The 17,947-nt window shown below is 42.0% G+C and overlaps 1 pseudogene; it reads left to right on the top strand.

Moving 5' to 3' along the window:
- The first annotated feature begins 14,491 nt into the window (after window positions 1-14,491).
- On the top strand, window positions 14,492-14,802 carry LOC112405395 (ATP synthase subunit g, mitochondrial pseudogene; annotated as a pseudogene).
- Window positions 14,803-17,947: the final 3,145 nt, after the last annotated feature.

Below are 17,947 nucleotides of genomic sequence, written 5' to 3'. Positions count from 1 at the left end.
ATGCAATTACGTTGAGCCCAGTGAGGTCATTGCCTACGGAATTCTGCAAAATATGCTCCAGTTTTGCACTTCCTATCAGCTTATGCAGAGCTAACATAAGTATTGCCATTGACAAATTTGAAGCCTTTATTTCCATTATCCAAGCTCTTGTGTTATTAGGGATATGCGACCCTGAGGCCTGGATATCTCCTTCCATGCAAGCATCTACCCCACACTCACAGGAGAAGTTGTTGATGCTGCTATTAACGAAGGTATTTGTTTACAGGTGACACTAACAAGACATGTTGGGACATTTTCTTCCCTGCCTACGCCAAATAAGTAGAAGAGATGACATCTCTTAGCTTTTCTGGGATTCTCTTTGGTCAAATCTATGAATGCAACGAGGCTAGAAGCTCTGAGAACTCGTACTAAGCAGCCTACACACCTGAGAGGAGAGAGAGGGAAGGAGAGGAGACACCTGCGGCCTCACTCAGAACATCTCATGTTCATTCCCATAACTTTGCAGTGCTACAGGGGCTGGACAGGGAACTTTCTATCTGTGTGCAGGGAACTGTCTGTGTCATACAAAACCAACATGGCAATGAACTTTGCTCAGTCATCATCACTAGGCAGTTTTCAGGGGCATAGTGCTTCAGGACACAAGCTTTGGAGTCAGACTTGAATTTGAATCTCAGCTCTGCTGCTTGCTAGTTGCATTACCTTGAGCAATTTGCTTAGCCTCTCTGAGCCTCCATTTCATCATTTATAAATTGAGACTAATAATGCTCACCTGACAAGATTATTGTAAGAAATAAATGAGCAATATATGATAAGTGCTTGGCATGGTGGCTGATTCAAATACTCAGCTAGTGGTAGCTACCATGATCGCTACTACTGCCCCTATTAGTGCTGCCCCACAAGTAGCAACATCTCCTGGCTTCTGTAATCACAATGACATTCTTCCCAAGAGAAGCTTTCAAGTGATCCTTGCCTCTTACCCCTCCCTCAGTCCCCACATTAAAGAAAGTCACCAAATCTTATCAATTCATCCTCTCCTTTGCACTTCCATTGTCACTCCTCTGGTTCACACCTCAGTACTTCTCACCTGAACCTTCACTCCATAAATGTTTATTAAAGCACCTACCATGTGCTGGGTGTGATGGAAATTACAGATGTGTAAAACCTCAAAATATACTTAAAATCTGGAGGTGGGGTGGGAAAACACAGACATTTAGACAGGTAACTAGAATGTGAGGCCAAATGAAAAACAATAGAGGACTTCCCTGGTGGTGCAGTGGTTAAGAATCTGCCTGCCAATGCAGGGGACACGGGTTCGAGCCCTGGTCAGGGAAGATCCCACATGCCGTGGAGCAACTAAGCCCATGCACCACAACTACTGAGCCCGTGTGCCACAACTACTGAGCCTGCGCTCTAGAGCCCACGAGCCACAACTACTGAGCCCATGTGCCACAACTACTGAAGCCCGCGTGCCTAGAGCCCATGCTCTGCAACAAGAGAAGCCACTGCAATGAGAAGCCCACGCACAGCAACAAAGAGTAGCCCCCGCTCACCGCAACAAGAAAAAGCCCACGCACAGCAACGAAGACCCAATGCAGCCAAAATAGTAATAATAAACCTTAATTAATTAATTAGAAAACAATAGAATATATAGGAAGGTTTCACACATATGTGAGTCAATAAAAAATAAATTTAAAAATACATAGGAAGGTTTCATGGAAGCATTGCCCCTTGAGATGAAACTTGAACAATGAATAAAAAGGAAAAATAAAAGACATTTCAGTCTAAGAAAACAGCATAAGCAAATGCAAGGCTGCAGGAAATACATCCTGTGGAGAGAATGCAGAGTTGTACGATGAGACTAGAGGATGGGGTGGGAAGGACAGAGCAGCAGCTGAGATGGAAGCGCTCGGGGGGGGACCATTCAAAAGGCAAAAGCATAGGAGTCAGGCAGCTCTCCTTCAAATTCTGCCTCCACTCCTAAAGGCCATGTGGCCATGAACAAATTTTTTATCCTCCCTGAGACTCAGTTTCCTCATTTGTAAAATATAGCCAACAAAATACCTACTTTGTACAGTTCTTGTGAGGATTAAAGGAAATAATATATGTACAGTACTCTGCACAGAACCTAAAATATAGCAAGGACTGGACAGTAGTTATGTTTCATAGGAGGCTGTTATGGATTGAATGTTTGTGAACCCCCAAAAATTCGTATGTTGAAACTCCAGCCCTCCATGTGGCTATACTGGGGATGGCCCTTTAAGGAATTAAGGTTAAATGAGATCATAGGTGTGGGGTGCTGATCCAATAAGACTAGAGAGTCCTTTAAGAAGAGACATCAAAGAGCTTGCTCTCTCTCCACTACCTCCCCACATGCAGGCACCAAGGAAACCACGTGAGGACATAGGCAGCTGTCTGCAAGCCAGGAAAAGAGTCCTCATCAGAAACTGAACCACCTAGAACCTTGATCCTGAACTTCTGGCCTACAGGACTATGTGAAAATAAATTTCTGTTGTTTAAGCCACCCAGTCTCCGGTATTTTGTTATGGGGCCTGAACTGACTACCACAGGGGCCCTGAATACCATTTTAAGTGGTTGGTTCTTTATTCTGTGGGCAGTGGAGAAGAATTAAACATTTCTGAGGAGACAAGAATCACACTGAGATATGACTATCTGAGAGCTGAAGACTGATGGGAAGATCCTCTTCACTGACCTCCTGCGTCCTGTCTGCCCTGTTCCATCCATTTGTGACAACCACTAGATGACCAATAGCCCCAATATTGCTTAGACAAGCTACTCAAAAATCTGACCTAGGGAGGGAATTCCCTGGCAGTCCAGTGGTTAGGACTCCATGCTTTTGCTGCCAAGGGCATGGGTTCAATCCCTGGTCAGGGAACTAAGGTCCCATAAGCCACCGCAACCCGTGCTGAGCAGCCTAAAACAAAAAAAATTGACCTAGGGAATAAAGCCTAAATCGTCTAGCTTGTTATTCAAGGCTCTCTGGGATTTGAATCAGCATCCCCACCCCTTTCACTAACCTACTACTTTCCTTAGCTGGGAAGATCAGACGCTGGGCTCTGCCACGTTTGTGCTTCTATTCAAGCTGTTCTTCCAGCACGAGTACCCATTCCCACTGTTCTCAGTCAAAATCTAATTCATCCTTTAAGGCTACTCCCCTAGGATGCCTCCCCTCCTTTGAACTCCTGTTGTTTGTACCGCTGGTATATCACAGTAATCAACATCTTATATTCTAATTAATTAATTAACAAACAAAATTTATTCATTATAAATTATAACTTAGATCAATTTATATCTCCTCTACTAGACTATAAGGATTTCAGGCCAATTTTTGTGGCCTTCACATTACATAACACATTACATGTCTCCTAAGGCAAGAGACAGCAAAGTTAGGCTTGCATAAAGGAAGGGGAGAGAGAGAGAGACAGAGACAGAGAAAAGGGATTTGGGGGAGCAGACGTGTCCAAGGGGCAACAGGAGTCACTTGATGTGAGTGTGCATTGTGAGCTTGACTTCAATCCCTTCTCCCCACCAAATCCCTATAGAGTCTCCATCACGCATTACCCTCCCACGTAACAGAATTCTGAGCAGTGCAGAGTGAGGCACTGGATTGGAAAGATGTTTATTAGGTGGCAATAATCGTAATCATAGCTAATATCTGTGGAAGGTGTATCTGATGTCAGGCATTGGGCTTTTCAGTACTGTATACTATGTTCTTTTTTGTTACCGAAACACGTCTTTCTGTCAGTATAATGTTGTTATTTGGGTGTTTTTTTTTTTGGGTGTTTTTTTAAGACTGAAATCTCATTCTGAGATTTATCCAGAGAATTACATGCTGCATTAAAATAAGGACTCTAGTCAAGGACCATTCATTTAGAAAGTTTTCTAACCGTATCCCTCCCCTATTTAAGACCCACAGTCAATGATCTGTTGTTTTAATTCCCATTTTTTTGGCTTATAATGAGGCCAAGCAACTTTTCTTATGTCATTAGTCATTTATACTTGTCCCACCAGTCTGTCAAAGTCACTGGCAATGACCAGCAGAGAGTGTGGGAGGGGGACTTGGGGAGACTGGTGCAAGGAGGGAGCTCCCAGGAACACCTGCAGCCCTTGGCTTGGAATCTGGCTCCTGTTTCTCCCAGGCCTTGATTCCAACCCCTCCCCCCTCCCCTCCTCTCCCCTCCTCTCCTCTCCTCTCCTCTCCCCTCCCCTCCTCTCCTCTCCTCCCCTCCCCTCTCCTCTCTTCCTCCAAGGCCAGCCCCCACCTCTCTTAGGACATTTTAACTAAAAACTTCCCACCAATTCAACCTGGAGATACTTAAGCCAGAGGACAAAAGATCCACAGTCGCAATCCTGGCCCACTCACATGTGAAACGCACCTGGGGACAAAGTTTATTTAACCAGAGATTTCTGGTTACATGAAATAAATATACAAATTACCAATATTATCAATTGGCTTTGATGTTTGCAGTTACCAGCCAGGCCCCTTGCTGAGAACTTTATCTGAATTATCTATTTTGGTCCTCATGGCACAGCAGGGGCAGGGTAGGGGGAGGAGGTACTGAATAATTACTATATCATTGAGCAATAGGAAAGGATAAGCAGGCACTTGTCTTTAGATGACCCAGGACACTGAGAGTTCTGTTTTAGTTTTGATAAAAGGAAAATAAATTTTGCTATTCACACTCATCTAGCTTAAGAGAGAAAGGAGTCTCACTTCTTATCTTAATCAATATGCCACTGATTGAAAGGAGCCTCAAAGGCCTTTAGCACCAACAAAGCACAATTCCTGGGAACTTGAGAATGACAGTGAGGCTGGCACTGTGGGCCTGATGCAGGAGGCCACGGGGCACTGAAAGCTTATGTACCGTATCACATCTCACACTCTGCCTGGCGAAGGCAGCTGTTCTTTCTAGGCCAAATTCCAGTCTGAATCTGGCATTCATTCATTTTTGTTATAGTGTTAAAGGTAAATAAAACTGCTCCCAGTAATACAATCAGCTTCCCATTTTTTAAAAGCTTCATTGTTCTTATTGCACAAGCAAATAAACCACTTACTCACTATTGCACGCACACCTGTAGTTTCTTACTGCGTGCTCCTCTAGCCCTCTGCCCTCCAGCTTTCCCTGGCTGCAGGAGTGAGCTCACCACTGCACGGGGTGAGACTGAGCTGGAGGATGTAAACCAACCACACCCCCCAGAAAAATGGGAGATGGAGAGTGAATAACCCAGCTTGCTCAAGCCCCCAAGTGGGACAATCTGAGGTGTGTTCTGCATGGTCTTCAGAGGCCCACAGCAGGACTGGGCCCCAGTTGTCCCCATCAGCTCTGGATTGGTTTCCTTCCTTTCCATCTCATGTCCCCTCTCTCTTTTGGAGCTTCCTGGGATCACTTCCCAGATAAACTATTGGTACATAAATACCCATATGGATCTGAGGAAGCCCAACTTAAGACAACACCCATGAATTAGTCAGCTCAGGCTGCCATAACAAAGTACCACAGACTGGGTGGTTTAAGCAACAGAAATTTATTTTCTCACAATTCCAGAGCCTAGAAGTTCAAGATCAAAGTGTCAGCAGGGTTGGTTTCTTCTGAGGCCTCTTCTGAGAACATCTTCTCCCTGTGTCTTCACGTGGTCTTTCCTCTGTGTGTCTGTGTCCCAATCTCCTCTTCTTAAAGGACATCAGTCATACTGGACTAGGGCCCATCTCTATGACCTAATTAATTTAATTACCTCTTTAAAGGCCTATCTCCAAATACAGTCACATTTTGAGGTACTGAGTGTTAGGACTTCAAAATATGAATTTGGGGGGTACGAAAGACACAATTCAGCCCATAACAGCACATTAAAACTAAAACAAAAATAAGTAAGTACATAAAGTTAAAACATGTGAGCCAAAATCCAACCTCCAACCTCCTCCAAAGAAAAAAGAAGAGAAAGAAAAGAAAAAACCTATTTTGTTTATCCTCCAGGCTCTTTCTCTCTGTGTAGCTGGAATGACATTATAATGATAAACTCTGGTGTAAAGACAACATCAATTTCCTTATTTTCTCTAATTCAATTTAAATGAGAACCCTAGAAAATTCAATCTCAACTGGTCCTAGGTTCTTTTCCTTTCTTTAAGTCACCCAAGAATCACAACATGAACAGTCCTCATCTTCAGTCCACTGTGGTCATTGTTTCTATCTGCAGGTCCAGCTTCTCAAAGACAGGCAGCTTCCATGCTAGGCTTGGGACACTAGATTCTCAGGGCCTCAGTATCCAGGATCTAGTCTTGCAGATGCATCCACTTCTGTTTGAGGTCCTGCTGATGCCCAGCCAGAACCCAGATTGGGACTTGAACCCCACGGTCTTTTCATTGAGATCACATACCTGGTCTCAGGACTTAATCAGGCTCTTGATGTCTCGTCACAGAAAGAATTCAGTGAGAGACAAAGTGATAAGTAAGAAGTGGATTTATTTAGAGAGAAACACACTCCACAGACAGAATGTGGGCCATCTCAGAAGGCAAGAGGCCCCGAAATATGGAGTGGTTAGTTTTTATGCGCTGGGTAATTTCATAGGCTAACAAGTGGGAGGATTATTCCAACTATTTCAGGGAAGGGGCAGGGATTACCAGGAATTGGGCCACCGTCCACTTTTGGACTTTCTATGGTTGGTCTCAGAACTGTCATGGTGCTGGTGGGTGTGTCATTTAGCATGCTAATGTATTACAATGAGCGCATAATGAGGTTCAAGGTCCACTGGAAGTCAAATTTTCTACCACCTTGGACCTAGTTGGTTCTAGCCAGTTTTTGTCATGTCCTATGGCTATGTCATTCTTTTAAAGGTTGCGACCTGCCCCCTCCCCTCCTGTCTCACTACCATCTCCCCAGGCCACAGGCCCCTCTGCCAGGAGGCAGTAGAGAAAGAGCAGCAATTAAGAGGATGGGCCAGGAGGTTGGGCCACTGGGGGCTCAGTCCTGATGGTTTGCTATGCTTTGCTAGTTATGTGACCTTGGGCAAGGTGCTTCCCTCTCATGGTTCAGTTTCCTCATTTGCAAAGTTTTGAATAAAACTAATCTCTGTTTAGAAAGACAAATACTATATGATTTCACTTACATGTGGAATCTAAAAAAACAAATGAACAAACATAACAAAACAGAAACAGATATAGATACAGAGAACAAATAGGTGGTTGCCAGAGGGGAGAGGAGTGGGGAGAGGAAAGAAATAGGTGAGGGAGATTAAGAGGTCCAAACTTCCAGTTGCAAAATAAATGAGTCACGGATATGAAACAGTACAGTGTGGGGAATACAGTCATAACTATGTAATATATTTTTATGGTAACTGATGTAACTAGACTTATTGTGGTGATCATTTTGAAATGTATAGAAATATTGAATCACTATGTTGTGTAACAGGAACTAACATAGTGTTGTAGGTCAATTATACTTCAAAAACAAACAAACTCATTGAAAAAAAGATCAGATTTGTGGTTACCAGTGGCACGGGGTTAGGGGAGAGGGAATTGGGTGAAGGCAGTCAAAAGGTACAAACTTCCAGATATAAGATAAATAAGTATTAGGGATATAATGTGCAACATGATAAACATAATTAACACCGCTGCATGTAATATATGAAAGTTGTTAAAAATGTAAATCCTAAGAGTTCTTATCACAAGGAAAAAAGTTTTTTCTATTTCTTTAATTTTGTATCTATATGAGATGATGGATGTTCACTAAACTTGTGAAATCATTTCATGATGTATGTAAGTCAAATCACTATGCTGTACACAAACTTATGTCAATTATATTTCAACAAAACTGGAAGAAAAAAATAGGCTCCGTTTCATGACTAACACTCCTATTTACGCATTTAATCATTACAATGAAACTTGTATGTTCAGATGAGAAAAATTGAGCCCTTATTCAGAGTCACACAGCTAGTAAGTGGCAGAGCTAGGATTCATAACCAACTCTCAGACAACTGGAACCAGCCTCATCAAGCCAATAAAAATGAGGAAGTTGATCTAAAAGTTGTTAAATATATTCTATTTTTGCCTAATGCAATTTTATTACTAGACCATAAGAATCTGTGATAATGGGAAATTCTAAGACAGTTATGTCAAATATTTACTGTAAGCATATGCTCATGTTAACTTGGCCCAGCCAGTGGACAAGACAAACCCAGTAGGCTATGGTGGAATGCTCATTCTGAATTTGCACAGGCTGGGGGCTGCCTTGGATTCCAGACACACACTATGTCTGGTGCATAAAGCATCCATCAACATTAAGAGGTTTGCCCATAGTAAGAATTTAACCTAGAATTTAACCCAAGTTGATTAATTCCATATCTTTCTACTTCATCCTTGGGTGATCGACTCATCCCAGTTTGCCTGGGACTGTCCTGGTCTTAGCACTAGGACACCCCCCATTCCTGGGCACACCAGGATACTTGATCACCTTAGTCTCTCACATTCAGTGAATGAGGTTAGAAGATTGGGGTGGGTGGAACAAGAGAGAACAGATGACCACTTTGTTTATAAAGGCTGGGTCAGACGATGATTTCTGAGGTTGTTTCCAGTCTAATAAGTGCAAAGAAGCAAAGATGTTATCAACTCCTTAGATGTTAATTTTACAATTTAGTAGCTGGTAAGAAAGTGAGACCACACATGAGAAAAGTAACAACTCTAGCAGTACTGTGGAAGGTGAGACAGAAGATAACTTTGGGGAAGATAACTCGATTCTGTCCTCATATCTCCACACAGAATAGACCCTGCCCTCCTGCCCTGTTTCCCACACTGTACGCTATGGTCACACCTTAAATTATCTATTGAACTTGTTTGCATGTTTTTTTGTCTTACTGGACACCAAAGTTCCTTGAGAGACTGAGTCCTATCCATCATTAAATAACCTGGGACAGGGACTTCCCTGGTGGCACAGGGGTTAAAAATCTGCCTGCCGGGCTTTCCTGGTGGTTCAGTGGTTAAGAATCGCCTGCCAATGCAGGAGACATGGGTCCGAGCCCTGGTCCAGGAAGATCCCACATGTTGTGGAGCAACTAAGCCCGTGCACCCCAACTACTGAGCCTGTGCCCTAGAGCCCTCATGCCTAGAGCCCATGCTCCTCAACAAGAGAAGCCACTGCAATGAGAAGCCCACACACAGCAACAAAGAGTATCCCCCGCTTGCCACAACTAGAGAAAACCCGTGTGCAGCAATGAAAACCCAACACAGCCAAACATTAATTAATTAAAAAAAAAAAAAGAATCTGCCTTCCAATGCAGGGGACACAGGTTATATCCCTAGTCTGGGAAGATCCCATGTGCCGCAGAGCAACTAAACCCGTGTGCCACAACTACTGAGCCTGCCCTCTAGAGCCCGCGAGCCACAACTACTGAGCCCGCACACCACAACTACTGAAGCCCACGTGCCTAGAGCTCACGCCCTGCAACAAAGAGAAGCCACCGCAATGAGAAGCCCGCACACCGCAACGAAGAAGCCCCCGCTCTCTGCAACTAGAGAAAGCCCGCACGCAGCAATGAAGACCCAATGCTGCCAAAAATAAATAAAATAAAATAAATACATTTATTAAATAAATAAATAGTGTTTGTTCCTTTTAAAAATAAATAAATAAATAAATGTCCTGGGACAGATCAGGTATTTTTAAATTATTGGTTGATTAATTGAACAAATGAATGATTAATTGAACACTTTTTTCTTCTATATTTAATTCACAATACATTTTGCTACTGAAAGCAGCTTATCATGAGTATCTTGAAAAAAAACAGTTTGTAATGATGGTATCTTTCACAATAATCAAACTAATCCTATTAGTGATAGAATTACTGATTACTGATGCCCTTTCACCCCCTTGAAGTTTGCATTTACGGCAAATCTACACTACAGCTTTCCGTTTGAATCATGCAAGATCTAGCTGCACCATTATTACATTGTAGCCATTTCTCAGACAGGTGTGGCTCTGTTGCTTCAAACTATATATCTAATCTGACAGAGGATTTCTTTACCCTGTGTCTTGTGTCTCTGAGGTTTTCCAATGTTTTTATTGGATCTGGCCAACATCTATTAAGTACCTGCTAAATATTTTGTATGAATGCCAGTTTTGTTGAATATTTAGGACTAATGAGAATATCAAAGTGGTATTATATAATCTCTGCCTTCAAGGAATTTCTGGTCTGCTGAAAGAGCTAAGACCTGTATAGACATGAAAAGATAACTAATACTGGATCTTACGTAAAGCAGTACATTTAATAGGCCAAATGAGTGGCATAGAAATTAAATGACAATACCCTTGATTATCATTATCTTACTTGTCTTTCCCGTTATTTTGTGAGTGCTCTGAGGATATATTATTTGTAAACTCAGCACCTGCTTTTCAAGAGACATCTGATTTTTAACAAGCTTCCCAGGTAATTCTAATGTACAATGAAGGTTAAGAATCAGTATTGTAGACAATAGGGAGGGATGGAGGGGTTTGAAGCAAGAAGATGTCATGATAGAAGTATCTGATGAAGATTCATCTAGCAGAGTGCAAGATGGAGCAGAGCACAGAGAAACTGGAGATCAAAGATACAGAACAAAAGCTGCTGCATTTCTCCACTCTTGAGATAATGAAAACCAGAAACACTAGGAATAGCATAAAGGGAAAGGAAGGGATGGACATGAAAAGCACTAAGCAGGAGGAATCATCAAACTTGGTGACTGAGTGTTTGCTAGAGAAGAAGAATGAAAAATAACTTAAATATTTCTAACTTAAGGAACTTGAATAATAATAACAGCTAACATGTAATAATCACTGCGGTGGTCACTATGCCCAGGCTACCTCAACAACCATGCCCAACCCTCTTCTTTTGCGCTCATCTCTCATTACAGAGGCTAGAAACTAGATGGTCTCTTTCCTGGCCTCTTTCACAGACAAGGGTGGACCTCTGACTTATTCTTGGCAATCAGATGTAGGGAGAAGTCCTTTGTGAGGCTCCTGGGAAAGCTGTTGTTTTCCTGATGAAAGGGACAGTGGATGCTGACCCTGCCCTTCTCCCTTCTTCTTTCCTTGAATGCAGATGTGACACCTGGACTTGCAACACCTGGTGACCACAATGTGATAACCATGGAGATGAAAAGCCAGCATGCTAAAGATGGCAGAGGGGAAGGCAGGAAGAAGTGGGCTCTTTGGTGGACCACTGAACTGCTGCACCAAACCTGGAACTACCCACCTCTAGAATTCTAGTTATGAAAGATAATTAAATATGTTTTATTTGCCTACCCTACCATTAACTGCTGCTCTGTTATTTGCAACGTAATACACCCAAACTGATACAAACACTGACTATGCGCCAGGCACTGGTCTAAGCACTTTAACCCAATGCTTCCAACAACTTGATGAGGAATGTGTTATTATTAGCCCAATTATACAGATGAGGTAATTAAGGCATCAAAAAAGTCAAATAATTTGGCCAAGGCCACACACCTAATAAGCAGCACAGCAGGGAATTGAACCCAGGCAGTCAGCCTCCCAAGCCCTCACTCTTAACCACTACATATCTAGTCTCTCAATATCGGTGAGAGCATAGATAGAAATAAATGTTGGGAACAGGTGTCAACAGCTGGAAATCCAAGTGGAAATGTCCATCAGGCAGTTAGAAATGCCAAGTCTGAAGCACAAGAATATAAAAGACCTTATTTAGAACAAGGAGCTATCTGCATCGAAATAAGAGTTGATTTAGTAACTCCAAAAGTTCCAAATTCTCTCCTATCTACAAGGTGAGCTGAGCTGAACAGAATCATATATGTAGCAACCCTAGCTTGGCCGGAATAGTGATGCTTTGTTGACAAAATGCCTTTGACTATCCAAGAGCTGGCTCCCTTGTTAGTGCAGCATTTAGGTTCTGGCTTATGAGTTCATTGTTTAAAGGAATGTTGTTAAGTGTAACTCTTGACTTCTTAATGCCAGAGGAGATTGTTGGCTGTGTGTGGCAATTTCCCAGTGCAGGCCAATGCAGAACATGACCCCAATCTTCCAGATAGCTGCCAGTTTGCAAGGCTGGCCTGACCCAGCAAAATTACCTGGAATCTGGAATAGGGCTTCCAGGGCTGCTGACTGTTCTATCACCTTCAACAACAGGACAGCCTGTTCTCAGAAAATAGAATGAATATTGTTTACCTTCATACCACTGAGATTCAGAGTAAAAGATGTTTGTGAGAGTGGGAAAAAGAGGGAGAAAGAGGTGACATTCATTCCAAATAATGGTAATAAGAGCTTGCACTTATTGAGTCCTGGCTCTGTGTTGAGTGAGTGCCTTTGGTGCATTATCTCACTCAAAACACGGTAATTTCTGGTCTGTTTCTATTTTAACAGAATCACAAAATGTCCAGAGAAAATTGTTGTTAATCACTGATAGTACCTTGGCACTTGCCAATCGTTTCTTGTTGTTGTTGTTTTCCATCTTTCCTCAAAGGCCTAATAAAGGTCAGCTGGAACACTCTATTGATGCCCATGACCCAGCAATAATTCTCATACAAGGCTGACAACTAGGAAAATAGATCAGTCCTGTGGAAAACAAATTGGCCTGCCTGAGAGATCTGAGAGGCCACGTATATGAAAAAGATACATCTATGAACTTCCTATTGCCAACTTTGAAAGGTTGGTATTTACATGGTCCTAGAAATGGAGCCAACCTAATCCTTACTGATCCAACATAAGGTTATAAATGCTCTGCTGTATTGGAAAAGAACTAAAGAAGGGAAAGATGTCTATTGTACAATCCAGGTATTGGTCAGAATGTGTTGTCCTTTCCTTGATGATCAGCTTCAGTTCTGATCTAGATGTTCTGATCCTCATCACAAATCACAAAGGACACTGGAACAATTTTACTATCATTAAATGCTTAAACGATGTTACATTCACTTAAGCAACTAGAGTATGCATATTAAACCTTTAATTTATAATCCTTTTGCCAAAGCACTTCTGTTAGAATTTAATATTTCTCTGGACTCACACTTCAAGTCCACTCATTACAATTAATTCCAATCTACCTAATCAAGGATGCATGTCTTTACTTATTCTCCCTAAAAGTAACAGAGATTACAAATGGATGGATTTCGTTACTGTTCACGATTGTGGTCAGTTGTTCTCAGGTCCTCGGTCTGGAAACATTTCCCACCGGGATGCTATTTGGAAGCTAAACAACCATAGATTTAGCTGCTAACAACAATAACAAAAAGGAGATAGGAAGAAAATACACATCACACTTATTACAGAGATAAGAATGAGAGAGGCTGAATCACCATTGAAGGGGTCAGTAGTCCAAGGCCACTCATGCCTCATGATTGGCAGCTGCAAAGGGTTCCCTTTGCCAAGCCCACTGTTCAGAGGGCAAGAGGTCAGAAAAGCAGTGACAGTGCCTTGGAGAAGTGGCTCATCCAGCATTAGTGGCTAAATCCAGGAACACTGGAAAAACACCTGCAGGTGGCACCTAATCTAGTATTTAAAAGCACACAGGGAAGCAACTAGCAAGTCCTCACAATTCTGCAAAAGTTGATTTTTTTTGGTCCCAAAAGAGAATGAAGGAGAAATGAATTCCCCTCTTCAAACTCCAAGATACACACCTAGTGGAGTACTAGGTGCACAATAGGAGAGTAATAAATGTTTGTTGGAACTGAAATTAACTGACATGTCCTATCACTGAATCTGCGTAACTACCTGACAAAATAGGTACCGTTGTCCCCATTTTACTGTGAAGAAATTGAGAAAGAATAGTTTGGTAACTTGTTAAAAAGGAATAAAGCCAGGACACAAACTCAGGTCTTTGCGGCCCCAAAGCTAATGTTCTTTCCATTGTGTTGTGATGCTGCAAACCACCTGCTTTGCTAAATTAAGAAAAGAACTCCCGCATCTCTTCTTTTTTTAAATTAATAATTATTTATTTTTGGCTGCATTGGGTCTTCGTTGCTGCACGCAAGCTTTCTCTAGTTGCAGCGAGCAGGGGCTACTCTTAGTTGCGTCGTGGGCTTCTCATTGCTGTGGCTTCTCGTTGCAGAGCACAGGCTCTAGGTGTGCGGGCTTCAGTAGTTGTGGCACGCGGGCTCAGTAATTGTGGCTTGCGGGCTCTATAGCACAGGCTCAGTAGTTGTGGCGCACGAGCTTAGTTGCTCCACGTATCTTCCCGGAACAGGGCTCGAACCCATGTCCCCTGCACTGACAGGCAAATTCTTAACCACTTGTGCCACCAGGAAAGTCCCCTGCATCTTTCCTAATTATAACTTTTATAAGACTATTCTATATATGTAAAATCCCCTTTTATTCAGGTCTCCTTATTTCCTGCAGGTGATCTTGTTTATTTCTTTATTCAAAATGTGGACATGCTTCCACATTAACACCACTTCTTTGTCTTTTCCCCCATCCTCCCTTCCTTCACTACTGTCACAGAGAAAGTGGTGGCCCTCCAGTTCTGGGTGAGATTTTTCTGTCATAGAACCATGACCCTATTTGTTCATAACCTCACAGAGAAGGCTCAAGCCCTGGTCAGTGCTGCTGTGACTTATATGAAGCCTTGACTGGCCACATTTTGGCACTAGGTCAGTGTTGAGCTGGTTCCTCCAACCCTGCTGAGATCCCTACTCCTATTCAGAGGTTTTAAGAAATAGTCATTAGTGCTCAAACTAGTAGCTTCAAACAGCTCACAGTTAAGGAAGCTCTGCTGAATGGTTTGGTGGCCACTGAGGTGTGAATGTGATTTTATGTTGGCAAGATCATAGGCAAGTGTGGCATCGTTGGCTATAGTGTTTAAAGACCAAACTTCAACATGTGATTATATTTTGTTTATTATTTTAGTGTCCTTGGACCATGTGTGACCAGACTGCTGTCTGCTTAAAATGATGTCAAAATCAGTGTTTTCTCTATCAAATGCTACATGGACGGTCACAATATTTCTTGGTACTAAGTTGGGTTGTCTTTTGCTTTGATACATTAATACAGCTCTAAATGTATGTCTTTGCTTAGCCTGAAATTGGAAAGGATATGTGCAAACGTAACATTGTGGTACATGTGTATATGGGGATAACATTTTAATTTGATGGTTTGAAACATACATATATTTTAAAATATTTATATATTTATTTGTCTGTGCTGGGTCTTCATTGCAGCACGTGGGATCTTTAGTTGAGACATGTGGGTTCTTTAGTTGCAGCATGTGGGCTCTTTTAGTTGCGGCATGTGGGCTCTTAATTGCTGCAGGCAGGATCTAGTTCCCTGACCAGGGATCGAACCCAGGCCTCCTGCACTGGGAGCATGGAGTCTTAACCACTGGACCACCAGAGAACTCCTGGTTTGAAATATATAATGCTGTAGTATATGATGTAGTTAAATCATCTCAGTAGTCATAAAGAATAAAATTTGGACTGTTTCTCCTTGTAAACATCACAGAAAGATCCTTTTGATAACAGCTATGTCTATAAATGTTAGGGTACTTCTTATCAACTTGAATATGGTCTCCTCAAGCGAGAATAGCAGGCTGGTCTTATAAATGTGTATATTTGTTACATCTTTATCAGTAGGACAGAGTGAATGAGAATCATGATCTACATTTTAAATCTAAGTTTGCTACATATTATATCATTAATCTATTCAGTCTTATGATTTTTAGAACCTATCTTTGCAAAATAAAATATATAAAAAGGATTAAAACTTAGTATCATCCATGGGTCTAAATAGCATATTATGTCCTGAAATAAATAGATGTGATTGGTATTAAAAAAAAAAAGTGGTCTTCCTCTATCTCAAAGTGAAAGCTCCCTCCGTGTCCCTCATTCTCATCCATTCTCTGGGGGCTTACTCCACCAATAATACCCTCAACTTGACCACATTTCATTACATCTTCATTCTTTCTTCTGTGACTTCTTCCTGCCAATGTATAAATGTTTTGAAGTGCTCCCCATCTTAATACACACACATACACACACACACACACACACACACACACATCACCTCCACTCACCAGGCTACCCCCCCTTGAACTAATACATTCCTGATCCTCTTTCCTTCCCTTCATTACCAAGTTCTTTTATCAGGGCCCCCATTTCCTCCCCATCTAACCATGTGCATCCTCATCATGTGCAAAAAATTCTCTCTTGATAACCACTGAAGGATCAAATCCAACAGCTTTTTCTTGGTTTTCATCCTTCTCAGACTCTCTGCAGCCAGCCACCATCAACAACTCTTACTTCTTCATATTATCTTCTCCCATGATTTTTCATAATGTGTTCACTCTTAAGATCTTGTTCTCATTCTCTGATTCCTCTTTCTCCTTCTGACCCCAAAAGTAAGTACTCCCTTTGCTTATGCCCATGGTTCATTTCTCTTCTCTTTACGTTCCTCCTTTGGAAATTTTACTCAATTTTTTCTACCAATCTTAGGTCTTGACTAATGCTGGAGTCCACATTTCTAACTGCTTGTTGACATCTGCCTATCCTCCTGACAACCCAAACTCATTATGCTCAAAATATAGTGAACTTTCTTTTTGTACATACCTATTAATTATACTGTAAATACTATCCTTCTCAATCACTGTGGAAAAAAATATTCACAAGTTAAGGTTGCATATGTCTAATGCTACGGAAGCCAAATATTAATCATAGGAGGTCTAATATTCAAATAAGATTTTTTCTTTTGTTTAAAGAATGATTTTTCAAAATTAATCAATATTTTTCTAAAGTAATACGCATAGTAAAAAGAATAATTCAAAAATACAAAATAGTATATTATATACAGTAAAAGGTAGGTTGCCCTCTCATCCCTGACCACCATACCTCCAATTCCCCTTCTCAGGAGCAACCTGTGTTAACAGCTTGTTATATATCCACCCAGATATAGTCTATGCATTTGCAAGTATATACATATAGATACTCCTTAAAAATTCCAGCACAGGGCTTCCCTGGTGGTGCAGTGGTTGGGAGTCCGCCTGCCGGTGCAGGGGGCGCGGGTTCGTGCCCTGGTCCGGGAGGATCCCGCGTGCCGCGGGGCGGCTGGGCCCGTGAGCCATGGCCGCTGGGGCGGCGCGTCCGGAGCCTGTGCTCCGCGACGGGAGGGGCCACGGCAGTGGGAGGCCCGCATACCACAAAAAAAAAAAATTCCAGCACAATTCAATGGTAGCATGCTACATACATTATTCTCCAAATTACTTTTGTTCACTTAATAATATATTTTGGAGTTTATTTCTTACAAAACATACCTTATTTATTTTTAAGGATTCTATAATATAACCTTGTATGGATACATTTCCTGTTCTTTCCAGTTTTTGCTTTACAAACAACATGTCAATGACTAGTCTGCAAACTTCTATGAACATATCTATAGGACAAAGTACTGTAAATGAAATTGTTAGGTCAAGGGGCTTATGCACTTTTATTTTTAATAGGTATTGCCCCCAACAGCAATGTATGAGATAATTAAAATAATAATAACTGGATTGAATTCAAATGGTCTTAAAACTTTTGAAAATGCCCCATCTCCCATTTTGTCAAGCATCTGACATTCTCTCATTTTGCGGGTGAAGGGTGGTAGGCAAAATGTAGTGAGAGGACAAGCAGGTATGGGGCAGTCTTGGATCCTGCCAATGAGGACCACCTGGAATAGTGTGAAGACCTCCGCAGGAAGATGCTAAAGAGGAACGGACAGGTGTCCAACAGTTGTTGAGGCACTCATAAATAACCAGCCAGAGGAGGTCTGTTCACCTCTATCAAGGCATCCCCAAGTGGAGATCCCCAGCTATGGGAAATCGAGGGGGATGATGGTATCTAAAGAAACCACTAATGTGTCCTGAGAAAGTCTGATCACTACTGAGTTCAGACAGAATTAGCCTTAGGGCTTCCCTGGTGGCGCAGTGGTTAAGAGTCTGCCTGCCAATGCAGGGGACACGCTTTGAGCCCTGGCCTGGG

The sequence above is a fragment of the Neophocaena asiaeorientalis genome, unplaced genomic scaffold, assembly GCF_003031525.2.
Source record: "Neophocaena asiaeorientalis asiaeorientalis breed wild unplaced genomic scaffold, Neophocaena_asiaeorientalis_V1.1 scaffold220, whole genome shotgun sequence".
Classification (NCBI taxonomy): domain Eukaryota; kingdom Metazoa; phylum Chordata; class Mammalia; order Artiodactyla; family Phocoenidae; genus Neophocaena; species Neophocaena asiaeorientalis.
The sequence above is the reverse complement of the archived record's forward strand: the minus strand, read 5'-3'. Positions and strand labels throughout refer to the sequence as shown.